The sequence below is a fragment of the Hipposideros armiger genome, unplaced genomic scaffold, assembly GCF_001890085.2.
Source record: "Hipposideros armiger isolate ML-2016 unplaced genomic scaffold, ASM189008v1 scaffold_40, whole genome shotgun sequence".
In the NCBI taxonomy this organism is placed as follows: domain Eukaryota; kingdom Metazoa; phylum Chordata; class Mammalia; order Chiroptera; family Hipposideridae; genus Hipposideros; species Hipposideros armiger.
The window spans coordinates 4,847,644-4,867,521 of NW_017731390.1; the positions used below are offsets into that span (position 1 = coordinate 4,847,644).

At 40.2% G+C, this 19,878-nt stretch overlaps 1 protein-coding gene across 3 annotated transcripts in view; it reads left to right on the forward strand.

The window, feature by feature from the left end:
* Positions 1-450: 450 nt before the first annotated feature.
* The window catches only part of WIPF2 (WAS/WASL interacting protein family member 2), a 42,321-nt gene continuing 22,893 nt past the window's right edge, over positions 451-19,878 (forward strand). Inside the window, exon 1 of one of the 3 annotated variants that reach the window (XM_019638802.1) lies at positions 451-605. The gene's annotated coding sequence lies outside the window, so the exon portion shown is untranslated. Of the gene's footprint in view, positions 606-782; positions 936-8,017; positions 8,036-19,878 lie in introns of those variants that run through there. The other 2 variants (XM_019638803.1, XM_019638804.1) reach the window with 2 other exon arrangements.

Genomic DNA, 19,878 nt, shown 5'->3' on the forward strand with positions numbered 1-19,878 from the left:
GAAGGACATTTATGGTATGTGTGTGTGTGTGTGTGTGTGTGTGTGTGTGTGTGTGTGTGTAGAGAGCGGTAGAATAAAGACGAAAAAGGTATATTCAAGACCCTGTTTAGCTCAGTGATTCTCCATCTCAACATTAGAATCATCTACTCAGTTTTAAAAGTCCCGATGCCTAGGCCATACCCCAGATCAATTAAATCAGAATTTCTAGAAATGAAACTCAGGCATGCCTATTTACTTAAGTCATCCCAGGTGATTACAACCGCAGCCAAAGTTGCAAACCCTGCTTTTACTGGTAGGTGGACTTCTAGCGACCTTCTCAAGATGATGGCTACCGGACCTCTTCCGTCTTTACGTGCACTGGCAGGGGCGGGCTTTCCAGGAGCGCATGCGTGTAATGTCTCTTCGCTCCCAGCTCCCTACTCCTTTTCCACCCCGCCTCCATTTTGTTCGCGGACGCTGGGGACGGTGGGAGCAGATCCATTTCCGGGTTGGCAAAAGGGGCGGCGGCGGCGAGAAAGGGAGCTTGCCGAGCAGGGCCCGAGCAAGACTGGACGAAGCCGGAGCGGAGGTGGCGGAGGACTCGCTCCCGGAGCCGCTGCGGCCAGGTCAGAAAGAGGCCAGGGAGCCTGGGTCCCTAGCTGAGATGACCTGCGGACCTGAGTGGGAGGGAGATCCGGGAGAGGGGGGGTTGGGGCGGGGCTTGAGGAGAGAGAGGTATTGGAGGAGGGGCCTGAGAGAGAGAGGGGTCCTTGGGGCGGGGCCTGAGGGGAGGGGAGCATTGGGCCTGGGTCTGAGGAACCTGGAGGAGAGGGAGCGTGGCAAATCTAAGTAGGGAGGAGTGGTCGGGAATTGGTGTGAGGCGTTCGCTGACTGTGAAAATGGGGAGGAAGGTTATTGAGAGGCAGGAAATAAGGGATCCTGAAGGGTTGGGTAAGGTGAGTAAGACGGTAACTCGGTGAGGAACGAGAGGTAACCGTGCGCAAAAAGGGAGATGGGGAGGGAGGACCTGTTGGGAACAGGTAATTAACTGGATGCCCCAGGTGAGGAGGCCAATATGACATTTTTGGGGACTGAGTTGAGTGAAAACCAATGGCTGAGAGGATGACTCGGGAAACTGCCTACACTAGAGGGAATCTGGAGAGCGTTAATTGAGAAGAAATCAGAATTGAGTTAAAGATTGGATTGAGAAATGCGCATGGCCACAACCTAGAGTTGAGGGTTCAGGTTGGAGTGGTGCGAAGTGAGGGAAGGTAGAAATCTTCAAGTGTTCAAGTGTGTGTGTTGTTGAGTTACTGGTCAGGAAGGAAAATTTCTTAAAGGTAACACTGGGACCGAGGAGCTGGAAGAACTGATGTTTACTGGAATTCACATTTTTAAAGGGGTTTGAATCATCTGTTACTGCTTTGGGCTCCCCTAGGATCCACCTCCCTTTTCATGCTGTTCTTCTTGCCATACAGTTTCTGAATGACTTACTGAATGTTTGTGGTGACTTCTTTCCTTTTACCAGAGACCCTCGGAATAAGGACCGTGGATTTACTGAGTAACTTTGGGGCAAATCATTAAACTGTTTCATTTTTTTCCTTTTGAAATATAGGTTTGGCCCCTCGCTGCCTCTAGAAGATTGTGTTAACCAAATGGGATGTTTAAAGTGGTTGCACAGAAGTGACCTCTGAAAACAAAATTGAGATAGTGATATTTAGAAGACATGTCTTTCTTAGTTTCTTCCTCTCAGCCTTGCTGCATTTTTTTGTGCTAGGGAAGAGTTGGTTTTGATTTGATACGTGTCCAATTTTCTAACTTTTCTTAACATCAAGTTTCAGTGGCCAAAAATTTCATATTATTGTGTTACATTGTATTGGCTGCCATTAAGATAAAGATGGAAAGTTAGAGTTAGGGGTGAATGAAGTCTGTTGCGGGAGACTGTGAGAGAATTCAGTCTAGCCACCAGAGTATTTTACTCTTTAAAAACATTGAAGAAAAAAATTTCCATTATTTTACTCTTGATAAACACTGATTTTCCTCATGAACTCTTTGAAAATTCACTGAAAAATAATATTTTAAAATATTAATTTATTTTTTTTAATATTAAAAAAAAATAAAATTTTTTCTTTGATCCAGTCACTTTGGCGCTGTTGCCAGTTGGTGGGGACGAGTGTGCGTGTGGACAATTTTAACTTCTTTCTTGTTAATCCTTTGCAATCTTGACTGTTCTAGCTTTTCCTTTGGGCATAATACCCTAAATATTTTGCCCATAAGTGAACTTATTTAGCTTAGTGTTCCTGAAAGTCTTGGCATTTCTGAAGTCTGACGTGGATTTGCTTAAGAGGGGGCAGTTTCTAATTCTACCTCACACTTGATATCAGAGTAGTGTTTACCTTAGTTGGTACTGATTAGTTACGTGATGTCAGCACAAAGGTGAAATGTAAGGGAAGGGGGAGGGTGTTGAGAACGGTGGCGTTTTCAAGTTTTTACCTTTAAGGAGGAAGAAGAGCCCTGTTCCTGTTGAAGAGAGAATTTTCAGATGTTCTTTCTTGACTCCTTGGGCTCTTCGGGAGAATAGCCAGGCCTCCTTGAGTCTGTTTTCCTATTGCTCTTGAAGAGATTCTGAAGAGCTAACTGCAGGCTATGAGGTATATACACTTACTGGGAGTATAAACCTGCTTAATTAATATTTTTGCTGTAATTTCAAAAAGACTACAGTGTGTCTTTTCGGTTTGTTTTTAAAGTTAAGTTACAGAGGCTCAGAGTTTTGGGGAGGCTTTGTTATAGTCTGCTTGTTTAACAATGATTTTCCATTTGTTCCTATCCTGTTATGTTTTTCCATTGCTCTACTTGAGCCAGTCCTAAGTGGAAATGGCAAATTACATATTTTTTTCTCTCCTTTTTAGTCTCTGGTGGACATCTTGTCTGTGTCACAGTTTGATACCACCAAATTGAAAGGATTCTTGACTGCTTCAAATGGGGCGGGTGTCAGAAGCTGAGCTGGGTTTCCTGGGCCAGAGAATGGACTCTGTCAAAGCAGAGAATAGTTGCAGAAACACAAACCGGGACCTTGAAGCTGTGACTAACATTTTGGCAACATGCTTCCCTTTGCCAAATAACTTCTTTTCTTCTTGAGTGTGATTGTTGATCTCCTTCTCAAAGTAGGCTCTTGTTGCTACTGTTCCTCACACAACTCCAGAGCAGAAGTTGGCAGAGTTCCGGTTGACTGTCTCTTGAGGGATATGCCCCGGATTAGAGTAGATGGGGTGTTCCATGTCAAAATGAGGCTCATTGGCAGATCCTGAGGGCTGTTCTGCAAGGAAATAGAGGCAGTACTCTTTAGTGAATGTTTTTGCACTCCTTTATGTTTCTTCTAAATTCAAATCTGTTTCTTATTCATCTAGTGATTAAATGCAGAACCATTGCCTTTGTCTAGCTTTGAAAGTCCAGGGCATTGAGAGAGAGTATTTCAGACATTTTTTTTTCTTCTTCTTTTTGGCCCCACTTTCACTTCCAAGCCTTTGAGCCTGGGGAGCTATAGGCTAAATCCACGAGCACTTCTTAGTGTATTATAGAAGGGTATTTAAAATGCTGAACAGAACTTTATGGAGAAAAACAATGTTAGTAGGGGAAAAAGGCGATACATTTGCTAATGCCTGTGTCAGTCTTAGAGCTCTTAAGATTTTGGCTTAATGCGTGGAAAGAGCCTGTGGAGGCAAATGTGTTATCAAATTGGGGAGCAAGGAATTGGCTTCTAACTTGTCATTTAGGCTAGGCAAAGTTCTAACAATTTAGAATGCTGTACTGAAGACATAGTTCTACTTAGTAAATGCCCTTTTCATAGTAAATGCCCTTTTCAGTGTGTTCTACTTAGTAAATAAATACCCTTTTGTCTTTCAGGGGATAATTAGTTGAAGATAACTATCTCCGATAGGTCTTGGGATGGATTATGAAGATCATTTCTTATAGCATATGACGGTGGCCCTTCTAACATTGGAGACCCCAAAACAGATCCTCTTTTTGGTGGCCCTGGATTTGGCTTTCTCCTGCCATCATTTGTCTAGCCACATATTCTGTTTCTGATATGCATGTTTGGGAAACTAACAGGTTCAGATCCAAAGACTTTAAATCTGGTCCAGGGTCTTGATAACAAATATGATTATTGGAGTTGTGTTTAATCACGTCTCGGATCTTTCTTTCCTGAAGATTGTCTTGAAGTTTGGCAAATCTATGTTTCTGAGGAATGTGTGTACCATTCCTCCCCGTTCTTAAAATTGGTTTTCAAAATAATTTTAGTTTCTTAAACTCTCTGGATTCAAATTAAGCTCCATTTAGATTTTGAGGACCCTCAGTGAAAGTAATTTGTTTTCAGTCAGTATTTATGATATTTCTTCAGTACAGATTCACCAACCTACTTTCTATGCTTATAGAAATACTGAATCCAATAATGTCCCGTCCCCCCCCCCCAATAATCCCTCTGACTGTGAAAACATTCTTATGTTCAGATTGGGACAACTGGTTTAAACAAAAAATGGAATTTTCTGCTAAAGTGATGCAATGTAGTATGGGGCACACTGCGCAAGATTTGTGAATAAGTGAGTTTTCCTTCTTTCCACTTCCGCCCTCCCAGTGTTCAGTTAATAGGCAAGATGTTTGTCATCAGAGATCTAAGTATGAGATATTTAAACTCTTTCTGTCACTGTGTTAGAAATAAGGACAGGAGTGTCTTTAGCAACTTTCATTTATTTTTTATTTTTATTTTTTTAGCTGCGCCATCCTGCCACCTGTTGGCAGCTCAGTGGCAGCTCAGCTTGGGCCGGGAATTGAACTGGCGACCCTGTTGCTCAGAGCTCGCACTCTTGAAGCAACTTTTATTTTTTAAATAGATAATATGTTCACATGGTTCAAAATTCGAAAGGTAAAAAGGGTATACAGTGAATAGTCTACCTTCTACCCATAGTCTGCTGTCTACTCATTAATCCAGTACATCTTCTCAGAGGCAACTAGTATCAGTTTCTTGAGATCCTTTCAAGAGATACCATGTACATATAAAGCAAACATATATATTTCCTCGTTTTGTTTTGTTTTAAACAAGTGTAGCACACTGTTAATATGCTCCACTTTTTCTTTTTAACTTATTTTGGCAGTCATTCTATATAAGCAATATAGAGGTTTGACACCTGCCCTCTATTGGTAGATATTTTAAATGTTTCTGGTCTCTTGCTGTTATAAACTGTGGTCCAGTGAAGAAGAATATATGTTTGGCCCTTTATGTGTGTGACAATATCTGTAGGGTAAATTATAAGAAGAGTTGCTGAAGCTGGTTATTTTTTATTTTTAGGCTCTGTGAATTCATTTATTTGACAAGAATTTTTGAGTTCCTGTGTACCAAGCACTGCTAGGTGCTGGAGACTTAGCAGTGAACAAAACTGACTCATTCCTTGCATTCACGCAGTTGTGGTCTAGTGGGGAAGACATCCATTAAACAAACAAATAATTAGTTACTTTCACTATAAATGCTGTGGAGTGAGCTATTTGGAAGCCTAACCCAGGTTGATTGGGAAGGCGGGCAGTCAAGGAAGGTCCCTGTGGAATTGACTTTTAAGGCTAAAACCTAACTAATGAAGGGAGGACAACAGACTATTGTAAGTGGAGGAAATGGCATAGGTGAAAGATTATGGATATTTTGAAGAACTGAAGGAAGTTCCAGTGTTTCTGAATGAGAAGCAGAGAGATAGGAGGCAAGGCTTCAGAGAGTGTGAGCTCTCGAAAAAAATTTAGATAAATAGCATAGTGAATTTTTTTTTTAATTGGGCAACTGTGTGTTTTTCCAGGACCCAGCAGCTCCAAGTCAAGTAGTTGTTTCACTTTTAGTTGTGGAGGGCGCAGCTCAGTGGCCCATGTGGGGATCGAACCAGCAACCTTGGTGTTATGAGTACTGCACTCTAACCAACTGAGCTAACCGGCTGCTCCCAGCATAGTGAATTTTGAGTTCAACCTTTACAGTAGAGATTTTTTTCTGTGCGTTCTTTCCACAGATGTTAGTTGGCTAGTGTTGATGCTAAAACCATCAATGCCATAAAGAAATCTGATGCTTATACAGTGGAACATTTTCTCTAAGAACTTCCCTGGACAAAGCCTATTATTTTAGTCTTGATTTCTTCTAGGTCTTGCAAATTAAACTTGTGTGGCTGGATTAGGTCTTAAAATTTTAGGGTCTTAGGAATTAGTATAGAGATGAGTGGTTATTGGGGAGCAATTCTTAGATTATGGGGATTATGGATTGTTAGTTTGCCAGACCTGCTATTTAGGAAACAGGAAACCCATTCACTTCTAAGGAATATTGACAGTTTTTATTGTAAGCCTCATGGGGCTAGAAAGAGAACACAGATGTTCTTATTATGAACTGGAGAATATAATATTCTCATACCCATCATCTAGGCCATATGTCTTAACGTGACACATAACTCTTTTTGGACATGCAAATGAATCAGTAGCCCAAGGGCCATGATAAAAAAGCATGAAAGCATTTTTATCTCTAAGTATATTGACTTTTGTTCAGAAATCACAGTACTCTTCCCCAAAGCCCAGATGGGCCTGTTTGATTTAGTACCTTTCTTGTGTAATTGGATCAGCTTGCCCCATTTTCATAACTTAAAGTAGACTCTTGGTTTAGCAGCCCATCACTAGCGATCAAGAAATGAAAATGTGCAAATTTTTCTAGCATTTCAGCAAGGAGCATATGTGTATCTCATGGCTTAAGGGTATTAGAGGGAGAGAGAAGAGACTCCTCGACAGTGAAAGTCACAGCTTTGTTATTAGATTATCTGTGGTGAGTTGGGACTTAATATATTATCTTTGAAATGAGGCATGACACTTCTCTCCATGTGAAGTCTGGGTCAACAATTCCTGGAGCAGCTGTTTCAGTTTTCTTTCAGGCCTTTTCATACTGGAGACTGTTATCACAGGATTTTCCTTACTTCTGACTATTCTTTGTATTTGCTTTTCTACTTTTATATTTCGGGTGTGCAGATGAAGGATGGCACGTGGAAGTTGAGGGCTGGTAATATGAGAGATGGCTAGCCTAGAGTGCGAAGAGCCGTTTTTTGGTCATAAATGACTGGGTTTCAGCTCACCTTGTAATCTCCCTTTTTATCTAACAGTGTCTTAGAACTTCTAAAGATGTGTTTGACAACAGATGTTGGTTGTTTTTTTTTTTTTTTAGTTAGTTGCATTAAATTGAAAACAAGACCTAAAAAGAAACTAAGGTTTTTTTAAGGTTTTAAGACTTATCCCTCTATTTTTTTTTTTTAAAGATTTTTATTGGGGAATTGGGGGATGGGAACAGTGCTGGGGAATTGGGGGAAGGGGAACAGACAAGTTGCTGTCATTTTGTTCTTCAGTCTAGTTGTGGAGGACGTTGCTTCACTGGCCTAAGTTGGCACCATCATTGCGCTCTTCCCGGGCGAGGCAGATCAGTCGCCGGCTTCTGGACGGCCGCTCACTGCGGCTGTTGGCCGCTCACGCTGGCTGCTGGCCGCTCACGCTGGCTGCTGGCTGCTCACGCTGGCTGCTGGCTACACACGGTAGCCCATGGCAACCCACTGCCACAGGGGCTGCAGCCTACGCCGTCGCCGGCAGCTCAGCTCCAGGTTGAGCTGTTGTTCAGCATCTTAGCTGTAGAGGGCAGTGTCACTGGCCCTCATATGTGGGATCCGAACCGGGGCCCTCTGGCGTCCCAAGCCAGCTCTTAACCATCGCGCCACTCGGCTGGCCCTTATCCCTCTATTTTTGTGCTTACCTTTACAATTAATTTTGGTCATGATTTCTTACAGTGACCTGGAAGTTCCTCACATATTTGAGATGTGGTGTAGAGTAAGCTCTGGGGTGGTGAACATTGTTAGGTTACACCCAGGCTGTGGCAGATTCAGGTCACATTAGACAGCCTGCTTCCATTAGAGTTGCATTCAAGACACAGGTTCTAGAATCAAGCATGATGGCTTTTTAATTATTTTGTTTTGGGGGGATTTTTCTATTGTCCTTAACTACATTGGTAAGTAGAGTTGCGGAAGCTGATATTTTTGTTTGTTTGGCCCTGTTTTGATCCAGTATTGATTGACATTTTTAAAAAGTTTGCTCAGTCTGAAGCTTGGTTTTGCTTATCCAGTGTTAGGATTTTTTGGTTTTTCATCATTAAATCAAATGTTTTTTTTAAATCAAAATAGTAAGAATACATAGTTTAAAGAGTCAAATAGTATCGCAAGTTTTATAATTAAAAAAACCCCAGCTGCTCCATTTTTCCTTGTTTGTCCTCAATCACTTTTACTACTTTAGTGTTTTTCTGATGTGTATTACCTTCATGTTTCTACATAGTATACTTATATTGTTATTTCTAGATTTTTCCATTCTTAGATATTATCTATTGAATTTCGACTGTGGAAAATTATTTTTGCATTCTTATACTGCTACCCATCCTCAACCCTTCCTGCTATCCGCCTAATGCAGATATATCACAATCTTGATTAAATCAATATTTTGTATGTTTTTGTATTATAGAACAGGATTCAATTAGAAAAACAAACCATTCTTGGTATTTCTAAGAGGATATTAGATGTTTATAAAACCATTGAAAGGCCATGGGAGCATTGGCCAGGGAAGGCCATGTTACAGGGATTTGTAAAAAACCGCTACCATTAATGAACTTGGCTGCCTTAAACACCAAAGCAGGCAATTAGCAGAATATTGGAAACTGCTGCAAACCACATGTCTCTCATATGTCAGAAGCCACATACCTACTCATTGCTACTGGAAGAGCCTAGTGCCATCTACTTTTCTTCTATCTTCTAGATCTTGAGTGAATGACTAGTACTCTGGGAACTGAAACCACAACCCCATTGATGGGATTCTGGGAATGTAGTTCCCAGGCCTTCAGCCTCCTCCCACCTGCCACCTTTCACCCCATGAGTCCAAAGGGAGTAGTGGTGAATGTTATCAAAAAAGAAAAAGATTAGGATCTGATGTAATGACTATAGTACTATGATTATATTTCCTTCCTTATTTTCCCCTAAATACAATAATTTCTTTTTTTTTGTTTTAGCTGAGCTATCCTGCCATCTGTTGGCAGCTCAGCTCGGGCCAGGACTCGAACTGCTGTTGTTCAGAGCTCAAACTCTTGAGCAAGCTCTTAACCAACTGAGCCACTTGTCCAGCCCAATAATTGCTATTCTTTTTCTTTCTTTTCTCCTTCCTTTTTCTTTTCTTTCTCTCTTTTTTTTTCTTTTTTTTTGCTTTTACTAAATATCAATTGCTAATTCATCCCTAAACTTGGGCAGAAGTATAAATCTCTCTAATACATTCAAACACATTAGTAGAGCCTCTTTCAGAGGCTTTATGAAAAAGGGTCCATTGGAAAGGGTGCGGTATTTGAGGGCTTGTATATATGAATCATCTCTTTTCTACCCTCACACCAGTTGGTAGTTTGATTAGATATAATATATTACATTGGAGATCATCTTTTTGGAAATTTTAAGCCTTGCTTTGTGGTCGTCTAACTTTCAATAGTGATATTGTGAAATTTGATACTGTTCTGATTGTGGATTCTTTGTAGGGGATGTATTGTTTTTTTCTCTGAAAGGTTTTCAGGTCTTGTCTTTACCCCTCATTCTGAAATACAATCATGTTGTGCCTTGGTGTGAATATTTTAAAATTCATCATGGCCCTTTTTAGTTTAAAGCTTATTTCCATCTATCCTGCAAAATTATCTTGTATTATATCTTTGATAATGTATTCGTCCTTTTATAATTATTTCTTTCCTCTCTCTTTCTGGGAATCCCTGTTATCCAGATGGTGAAACTCCTAGACTGGTCCTCTAATATTTTCTCCTCGCAAATTTTTCTTTTTTCTTATTCATTAATTTTCAGATTTCCTTTGCTTTTTCTTCCATCTTTACTATTGTATTTTTATGTATTGTATTTTCCAGTATGAATTTTTTAAATTTCCACAAGCTCTTTTTAGTGTTCTCAGAGTTTTATATATAAATATTTTTGCATGTTGTCAGGAATTCTGTTTTGTTTACTTTGATTTCTGGCTTTCACGTCAGAGGTTTTCTTCAAGTGTCTGATAATTCTTGGCTGTCAGTTTTTTTTAAGGCACTAATAAGCTCTGAGTGTGAAGTCCTGGCTCATTAAGTGATGAGCATCACTTCAGGGTGAATTGGCAGCTGGTCAGTTTCCTGAGAGGATCCTCCAGTCTCCTGCCTGGAGGGTATAAGCCCAGCAGCAGGTGTTTTTGGAGCCACGTGGGAGAAGAGCGATGGGGAGGGGGTAGTAAAAGTTAAGCTTTTATTTGCTCCCCCTGTTTTCAGATTGGCACTCCTGTCCTTAGCTGAGACTGGCCCCTTGGTTCAGAGGACCTCAGATTCCGCTTCTCCAATCTTCTGCCTGGTAGCTTGGGGAAGGGAACAAGGGGACGGAGGAATCTATTTCTTATACAGACTTTCAACCAACTCTCCTGTTTTAGCCCCGCCTACTCTCTTTCGTCCAGAGGTATTAAGTGCCTACAATTTCTGGGCCTTTTCAGAGATTCTGTGGTAGGAATTCTTTCCACAGCAAGTGTTCACTTTTCTCCTTTCTGTGTAGTTATTTATCACTAATGCATCTGCTGTTCAGCTTCCAAAATTTTATTGATGTCTCTCCGCTGTTGTCTCCTTTGCCATTTTCTTTCTTCTTCTTTTTTTTTTTTTTTTTAAAAGATTTTATTGGGGAATTGGAGAAGGGGACCAGCCGAGTTCTTCAGTCTTCATTGTGGAGGGCACCAGTCGACATCTGGCTTCCTGTCAGCAGCTCATGGTCCTTAAGCTCAAGGTGCTGTGTTCAATCTTAGTTGCAGGTGGTTGTAGCCACCATCCCATGCAGGAGCCGAACCAGCAGCCTTGTTGTTAAGAGTGCATGCCCTATCCACTGAGCCATCCGAGCGGCAGCTGAGCTCAAGGTGCCGAGTTCAGTCTTAATTGCGGGCAGGCGTAGCCCACCATCGAACTGGCAGTCTTGTTACACCAGCTGAGCCATCCTGCCACCTGTTGGCAGCTCAGCGACAGCTCAGTTTGGGCGCAGTGTCATTGGCCCATGTGGGAATGGAACTGGCGGCCCTGTTGCTCAGAGCTCACGCTTTTAAGCTAACTCTTAACCAACTGAGCCACTTGGTCGTCCCTCTTTCTTCTTTTTTTTAAGTTTATGCCTTTAAATAAAAGATCTCTTTGCGTAGTATTAATGGCATTTTATGAGGGAACACTGATAAATTCACGCAGCATATTCATGTTTAACTAACATATTCATCAGCTTTCCCTAGCTGATATCTATTCAGATAGTGTCTGTGTAGTTGATTACTAATACTCATAGTGTCTTCCAGAACGTCTCTAACACCAGGAATTGTTGAGTATACAGATTCCCAGATCTCTCTCCTGGAAAATTTATGATTTTAGAAGGTCTGGATTAGGGCCCAGGAATCTTTTTGTGTTTGTTTGTTTTTTAACAAATGCCCTAGGATGTGTCTTGAGGCAAGTTTGGAAACTATTTTTGAAGGGTCTTCTAAACCATTTATTGCTGTCTTAAGTCTCTCTAAGGCGAACTCTCTAGGCTTCCCCTAATTTTGCTTTTGTATTCAGACTGTGTTTTAGGCTGTCTAGCTTTGGTCTGGATTTCCAAATTAGAATGTGCCCTTCATCTGATTAATTCCTGTCTTCTCTAGTTAAATGCTGGCTGATGGTAATAACTTTGGCCTTGTGTGACTCCATTTTTTTCAGCCAACATTTCTAAACCCACTGGATCCTGGAATGTGTGGGTGGGGAGGAAATATTAATTACGAACATGAAGCCACTTTCTGCATCATTTCACTGTCCAAATCCAAGAATCTGTTAAAATTTTTTTTTGGTAAAATGGAAAATTGACTCAGGCTTTAGAAACAGATGTCTTAATGATCTGCCCTGGCTATATGCAGCATCATTTTTGGAGTTGTTAAAGCACTGTGATTTGAAGTTTGTTTTTAACTTTGACAGTTGAAAGGGCATATTCTCTTCTCCTTTTTGTGTTATAGATCCCTAGGCCTATAAAGGAAAAAAAGCTTTATTTTTTGCTGCCAGTCTGTAAAGCATCTGGAAATGAGGTATTTGCACTTGCCCCAAGGTTGGTGTGACTTGCTTGGAGATCAGGAGCCAAATAGCACCTGTCTTAGTAATGGTGTGGAAGCTAAGTACAGTACCCTAGTTCTCAGTTCTTGGAAGTCTTGCGGCTGTTACTAACCACAATACAGCCTGAGGAAGCTGTGTTGGCTCTGACGTAGAGCTGATTGGTATTCTAAGAGTAGTTCTATAGAAACAGCTCTAATACCTTTTTACAAGTTCCAGTGACAGTTTTACTGAATGAAGTCACAAACACAATGCTATTGTCTCATTGATTGTGGACCACTGGCTATGTGTTAAGGCACTGCTTTGAACCATTACTGATTTATTGCAGTTGACTGTTTTCTGTACACATTCCCAATACTTCAGTGCTTTCAGGATAACAGGATTTTCTTTTTGCTTTGGGGTGTGGTAGGGGTTGGGGATGTTTGGTGAGGTCATTCCCTGTTGTCTGTTTTGGATGATTTTCAGACATTTAATTTACAGTTGCTCTTGGCATTAGTTATCTTTTTATGAAGCCATTCTTTTCAGCTGTGGTTACTTAATTGAACACAAGAGGAGAGTTCTTATTGATTTGTCATCGTTTTAGATGAGAGGACTTGGCTCCTGGGTTGCCCTCTATCTGGGAATACTGTGTGGTACCTAATATTTACCACCACATCAAGTAGTACAAGAATAAGTAGACTCCTGAGTTTACATTTTTAGAGCTTTTAAAAAATAATCTAGGACAAGAGGAAAGAGTCATATTGGGGGGAAAGCTGCATTATTGGGATGCATACTTATGTTTTTATTAGAGAAATTATATTTGATAGCATTTCATCATGTAGTTATGTACCTTTCTTCTGCCTCCTTCCTTTTCTCTTCCAGGCTGTGTGCTGCTTGTAACAGGGAAAATCATTGATCTAAAGAGTAAAACATCCAGGTTGAGTTGTAGAAGTCCTAGGATTTTCAGTATAGAGGTTCATGGTGGGCATGTGATTTTTTATTACTTGTTAGATCTATCAGGTTTGTTGCATAGTTAGTTGAATTTTCCATGATGGAAAGTGTTTGCAGTTGGAAAAACGATTTTTCCCCCTTCATGGAGTAACCTTGGAATTTTAATTAAATCCATCTCGACACATGATAGATACCTGTTTCACCAGAGGTTTGACTGAGTTTAATTTCAAGAGGAAGGTAGCACCTTCTCTGTTGAGAGAAGAGGGCTGTGGATTATTTTCAAACTATATAAAGCCTTTGGGGGTGCAGAGGGTGGTAAAATATGTATAACATGAAAGTTATTCTAGTCTGTTTCCTTGCATTTTAAACCAAAGATGCTTTAGTGGAGACTCTCTACTGTATTGAACACACGGAGGCATGTTCGCAATTCTGTGTTGACACTAGTTTTCCCATGTAGTTATTTATTGGAACCTGCTTGGCTCCTGCTGTTCGTTAGTCTCATGGAGTGGCATGTGAATAGTCTTCTGTAGCTCCTGGCCCTTCTCCCATGTTAGGGTTCTGTGGTTTAGGAACTGGATGCCATTATGCCACTGTGGTAATGAGCTCCTACCTCCCCATACTGGACTGCTTTTCAGGAGCGAAGTTGAAGGGCAGGTGGACAGGCAGGCACATTATCTCAGGTGACTTTTAATCCTGGAAGGCTTCCAGATAACACATAGGTTCCTAGCTGTGCTTAAGCTAAGAGATCAAGTGTGGTCTGGGATTAATGAGATAACTGATTGAATTTGTGGTTTCCTTTAGGTGTGAAGCTGTTGGTTCATTTAGACTTCTTTAGTATCGTAGGCATATTAGCTAGAGAAGGATGCTACTGTTGGATTTGGAGTATGGCCTCCAAGGTCTCAGATTTCACCTCCTACTGTTCTCCTCACTGTATTCTACCTACCCTGGCCTTCTTACTAGTTCTCTAACACATCAAGCTCAGTCCCATCTGTGTGGGGTTGGGGGGTTACTTGCTGTTTGTTAATTCTTTCTGGAATGCTATTCTTCCCTCAGATGGTCATAGGGCTGGCTCTGCTCATGGAGAAACTTGTTTTGAGAGCAGGATCCTCTCCTCACATCCCTATCTAAAACAATTACGCCATACTCCTGCACTCTCCCTTTATGATTCTCAATTTTTTTTCATTTCTTTTATCAGTAACTGAGATACTGAGATTATATTTGTTTCCTTGTTTATCTCTTCCACTAGAATGTAAGCCCCAAGAATGTAGAAACTTGTCTTGTTTACCTTCTAGAACAGGGTTTATCAACCTCAGCATAATTGATATTTTAGACTGGGTAATTCTTTGTTGTGGGGGGTCTACCCTGTGCATTATAGAATGTTTAGCAGCCTCCCTTTCTTTATCCACTAGATGCTAGTAGTATTCCCCCACTTCTGACAGTCAAAATGTCCGTAGACATTGCCAAATGTCTTCTGGGGGACAGAGTTGCCCCAGCTGAGAACCATTGTTATAGAACAATGCTTTGGCATCTAGTAAGCGCTTAATATATGAGGTCTGACAATTAAGTTCACAAACTCATTTTAGAAAAAGTGCTACATACCTCATTGCTGAATATCACTACGGTCACCTTCAAAGTACTCCCTTTGGGAAGCTATGCACGACGCCAGCGCCCAAGTCCACCCTTTAAAGCAATTTTGGAACTCTTTTTCTGGAATGGCCATCAGAACTTGTCATATTACTCTTGATGTCCTGAATGTCATCAAAATGTCTTCCGTTCAATATTTCCTTTATCTTCTGGTAAAGAAAGAAGTCATTGGGGGCCAGATCAGGTGAGTAGGGAGGGTGTTCCAATACAGTTATTTGTTTACTGGCTAAAGTCTCCCTCACAGACAGTGCCGTGTGAGCTGGTGCATTGTCGTGATGCAAGAGCCATGAATTGTGGACGAAAAGTTCAGGTCCTCTTACTTTTTCACACAGCCTTTTCAGCACTTCCAAATAGTAAACTTGGTTAACTGTTTGTCTAGTTGGTACAAATTCATAATGAATAATCCCTCTGATATCAAAAAAGGTTAGCAACATCAAGTACAACAAGTTTGTGAACTTAATTGTCTGACCTCGTATATTTATTGAATGGATTAAGGTGGTGGGTGCTCAGTAAATATTTATTGGGTGATAAGTGAATTCATGAATGAATGAATTCAGCAAATTTAATTTTTGAAACACTGCACTGTGTGCATAGCCTCATGTTTCTTCCTTTGCTCTTTTCATAGATAAATAACCATTCTTCTGTCTTTTCTGTTTCTGGCACATTGATCCCCCCTTGCTGCTGTTTTCCTCCATTCAGACTTGCTTGCTGTTTCAGACAGTGTTATTCTTAAATTTATTTTTGTTCAGTTCAACAAGTGACTGCTGAGCACCTCACCTACCCTATGCTGTAAAATAACAGAGAACTATAGAAAAATATGGTGTGTCTGTGCGTAAGAGCTCATTGGGTAAAATGGACAGAGAAGCATGAAATCTTCCTCTAAAGCAGTGGTTCTCAACCTGTGGGTCGCAACCCCTTTGGGGGTAGAACGACCCTTTCACAGGGGTCGCCTAAGACCATCGGAAAACAAAAAGATATTTACATTACGATTCATAACAGTAGCAAAATTACAGTTATAGAGTAGCAACGAAAATAATTTGATGGTTGGGGGTTGGGGGTCACCACAACATGAGGAACTGTATTAAGGGGTCGCGGCATTAGGAAGGTTGAGAAACGCTGCTCTAAAGTTTGATTCTTAGTTTAGGGTAATGTCTACACTAGTACTAATGGGACACCATAGGGTTATTTGAGTCAGTAGTTGAGTGCTCATCAGAATGAGGTGAAATTGATGTTGAATTTGGAATCTAGTTTTAACATAAACCTACCCATTCACTTTTTACTTAATTTCATTTGTTGCAGGTACCCTTAGTTTCTAGCTATTAAATCTGTTTGTCTAAAACCTGGTAGAGAAATATACAAAGTGGACTTGCTCATTTTGAATTTATTTGATGTGAATGTTTCTCTGGTTGGCTGTCTTATTGAATGGTTGTGAACAGCTGATTCATCAATGGATTTTTAATGTCCATGTTTAGAAAGTGTTGCCACCCTGCCTACCTGGGTTATTGTAGCCACGTTAAGTAAGGCTGTAGTTCCTTCTGACTGTGATTAAAATACACCAAACAAAAACCCCTTCTCTATTCGAATTTCTTTGTCCTAGAGCAACTGATTTTCTGCCAAACATTTATGTTCCATCTCTGATACTGTTAGACAGATTTCTTCTGATTTGAACTGTGGAATTGGAAGAATTCCATTGGAGGGAATGCCTGGAATCTTCTCTTGAAGACACAACTGTTCTTCTCTAGATTATCTGGAGACAGAGTTCTAGGCAGAGCTATTTGTCCAGAGAGGATCTTGAAATGTCTCTTACCTCTCTTTCTGTTTCTTTATATTGGGAAAAGGTTTAATAGCATATTAAAGAATTGAACATGTATTTAAGAAAGGAGAGGTAATTTTTGTTGACACCCCAAATTCTTACTGTTGGCAGATTTTTGTAAGGTGGAACTAAGGCCCTGAGACTTTGCTGAGGGGAGGCAGCCTACTTTTTAAGGTCAGTTTTTTTCCCTGTGGGATTTTGTTGGGCTGTCCGATACAAAAACTGTAATTTACTCTGTAATCAAAGCCAAGATTAAAGGAAAGTACTGTTACCTGAGGTCTCTTAGAACGAAAGTAGATGACATTAAGATTTAGATTTTTTTTTTCTTTTTAAAATAACTTGCAATTGAAACCTGAGTTTTGTAACAGCAGAATGCCATTTGAATAAAGGCCCCAGATTGTCGTGGTAACTAGGATACCTCTTAGATTATTTTAAACATATGAAAAAAGCAACAACTAAATTGGATTCTTTATTTCTCAAATGCAAAAGGCAATAGTCAGTGTCTTTGCACTCAGGAAGTCGCCTGCTCTTAAAGTGTAGGAATATTTGGATGAAATATTAGGAAATTGAATAGGAAAATAGGTTTGGTCTTTTGAAGACTAGAAGAAAGCACTTTTTAAAGGTGCATTGCTTGATTTTATGAAGACACCTGAATAAATCTGACATCAGGAAGATTTGAAATAATGCTCCCTGATCTTTATTTAAAAGAAACTGACTCTTGAGGATGTGAAAAGTGTGTTATATCGTGTTTTTTATGATGGAAGAGCTTAACACATTGTGGACCGGTGACGCAGATTTGCCTGTATATTTAAATGCCCCGCCCTCTTAAGGGGATGAGAATTGCTGTGTTGCCGAACTAGAGGCAATCTCAAATTATTTCTGAAAATGAGGGACTCTGAAGAGCACAGATAGTGAAGTTTGTTGTTCTAATTTAATAGATCAGAAAGGAAAGACTTAAAATTCTGTAGAGAACCCTCTTTTTACTTTTTAAATTTAATCTCAGGTTTAACCTCAGGGATGTTAGTTTTTTTTTGTTTGTTTTTTTTTTAATGGGACCAGCCATAGTGATTGGTTTTCCATTGCTGTCATGCTACAGTGGCATAGTTCAGGGGTCGGCAAACTGCGGCTCGTGAGCCACATGTGGCTCTTTGGGTACATACATGTGGCTCTGAAATAAAATTGAATATGAAAATAAAACTATCATAGTTTCATTTATAAAATTTTTAGAGGTTATTATTCACATAATGGTGATTTCATTTGTTTTATGGCTCGAAGAATTTTTAAATTGTTGTGAGGGACAGGATTGGCTCTTCGTCTCAAAAGTTTGCCAACCTTCGGCACAGTTGACTCTCTTAGGGAGGGCGCAGCTCACAGTGGCCCGTGTGGGGATCCATCCGGCAACCTTGGTGTTATCAGCACCACGCTCGAACCACCTGAGCCAACCCGGTCACCCCCAGGAATGTTAAATTCTTAAAATTGTAATAGACAGTGCTCCAGAAGACATGAGTTTGTCTTTTCACTAAAAATAATTGGTCCCTAAAATTTGTCTTTCTGTCATAAAACTTTACAAACTATTTTTGGTTTAATAAAAAAAATTTTTTTTCCATTATTTTGCAATTATAATTGACATGCAATATATTAGTTTCAGGTGTACAACATACTGATTAGACATTTATATACCTTACAAAGTGATCACCCCGATAAATCTAGTACCCATGTGGCATTGGTTCATTTGTTTTTAACTAAAAGCACTTCTTAAAGCAGACCCTCTGTCATTAGATTACTGATCGTAAGTATCAATCCTAAATTTGTTTGAATAAAGCTGCTCTGGGAATTTTCAGGGAAAGGAAAATCGTATTGATTTAATTTTGCATAAATTGGGCTGCTCTTGGAAAACATATAGTGAGGTGTCTGTATTTTATCACTAGAATAGAAACTTGGAGTGGGTTGAACGTTCATTTGAGAAAAATACTAGGAAATTGCTAAACCCAACCAATTTCTGTTGGAGATTTCTTTCAGTAATTAGTGAAATAGAAGGAGATCAGAAGACTTGAGTTCAAGTACTAATTCCACTCCGAGGTGGATCTTGGGAGGTCATCCTTAGATCAGGTCAGTCTTTCTCTCTAGTGCGCATGTGTGCACTCCCATTCCTGGAGCTTTAGTGTCCTCACTTATAAAATGGAAGCCATAATACCCTACTGTAGTGTATCATTGTATGCTAAATGTCACTGATGGGAATGTGGCATGCATGCACACAGTCTTAATGGAGGCAGCAGAAAAGTTGAGAGCCACTGCTGGTAGTCTACACTAAAGTCAGTCACTTGATGAAGGGGTCTTTTTATTTTTTTTATGGATCTATTTTGAAATTGGAGTTTGAATTGAGCCTACTTTAAGAAGTCATCTTTAACTGTGTAATGTATTAGTGGTCTTTTGTAGTGAGTGACTTGAGAAAAAGATTTGCCTTGCTAGTGATTACTGCTTTGCTTAATAAGTGGCACTCACTGTATACGGTTGTTCCTTTAGGTCATTTCTTAACTTTGTAGCATGTAGGTAGGATCACCTGTGGATACAGAAAGAATTAGGGACTTGTCTGAATCTCTTCTAGATTATTCTAGAAGACTGTTTCAACTGTGGCAGTGGCAAAGGTAGGTAGAACTGGAAACTCAGAAAAGGCAGGAATTCAGGTGATTGGAGTTAGTTGAAAATGTTTGTTTCTAAATAGGCTTACTTTTCAAATAGAAGAACATTTTTTTCTTCTCTGTTTCTTTTATTTTAAATTTGTGTGCCCCCTTCTGTCCCCCCACCCCAGTGATAGATGCTCCCTGCTTATGAGGACTTACTATTCTGATCAGTTTTTAAAGTCTAGTGTGTTAGATCCCTGGCAAAGAAAGACTAGACTTAGCTTTGGAACCGGAACTGAGAAGGTATTTATCTTGGAGGGGTGTCAGCTGCTTGTTTCTTGAAGTGAGTTCAGATTCCATTCTCCATGGGAACCACCTAGCTAAAGTACTGCTCAGTTCTTTGTCTGTGGTTGGAGCAAAAAGCCCTGTTGGCCAGCCAGCCTATGCTGGCATTACACTGGCAGGAGCTGGGATTTTGAAGGCCTTCACAGTCATGTTTCTGATCAAATTCTACCCACATACAAAGGTTCTTGCTTTTATAGAACCTTTATATATTTGCCTTTTCCTTTCATCACTCCCAAGGTATTGAGAGAAGGGATTAAGTGGTTACTCCTTTATTCACAGAGAGATTTTGATCACCCCTGTAGAGTTCAGAACCAAATCTCCCCAATGGATGGCTATGCTGGTTGGATCTTTGAGACTTGGCT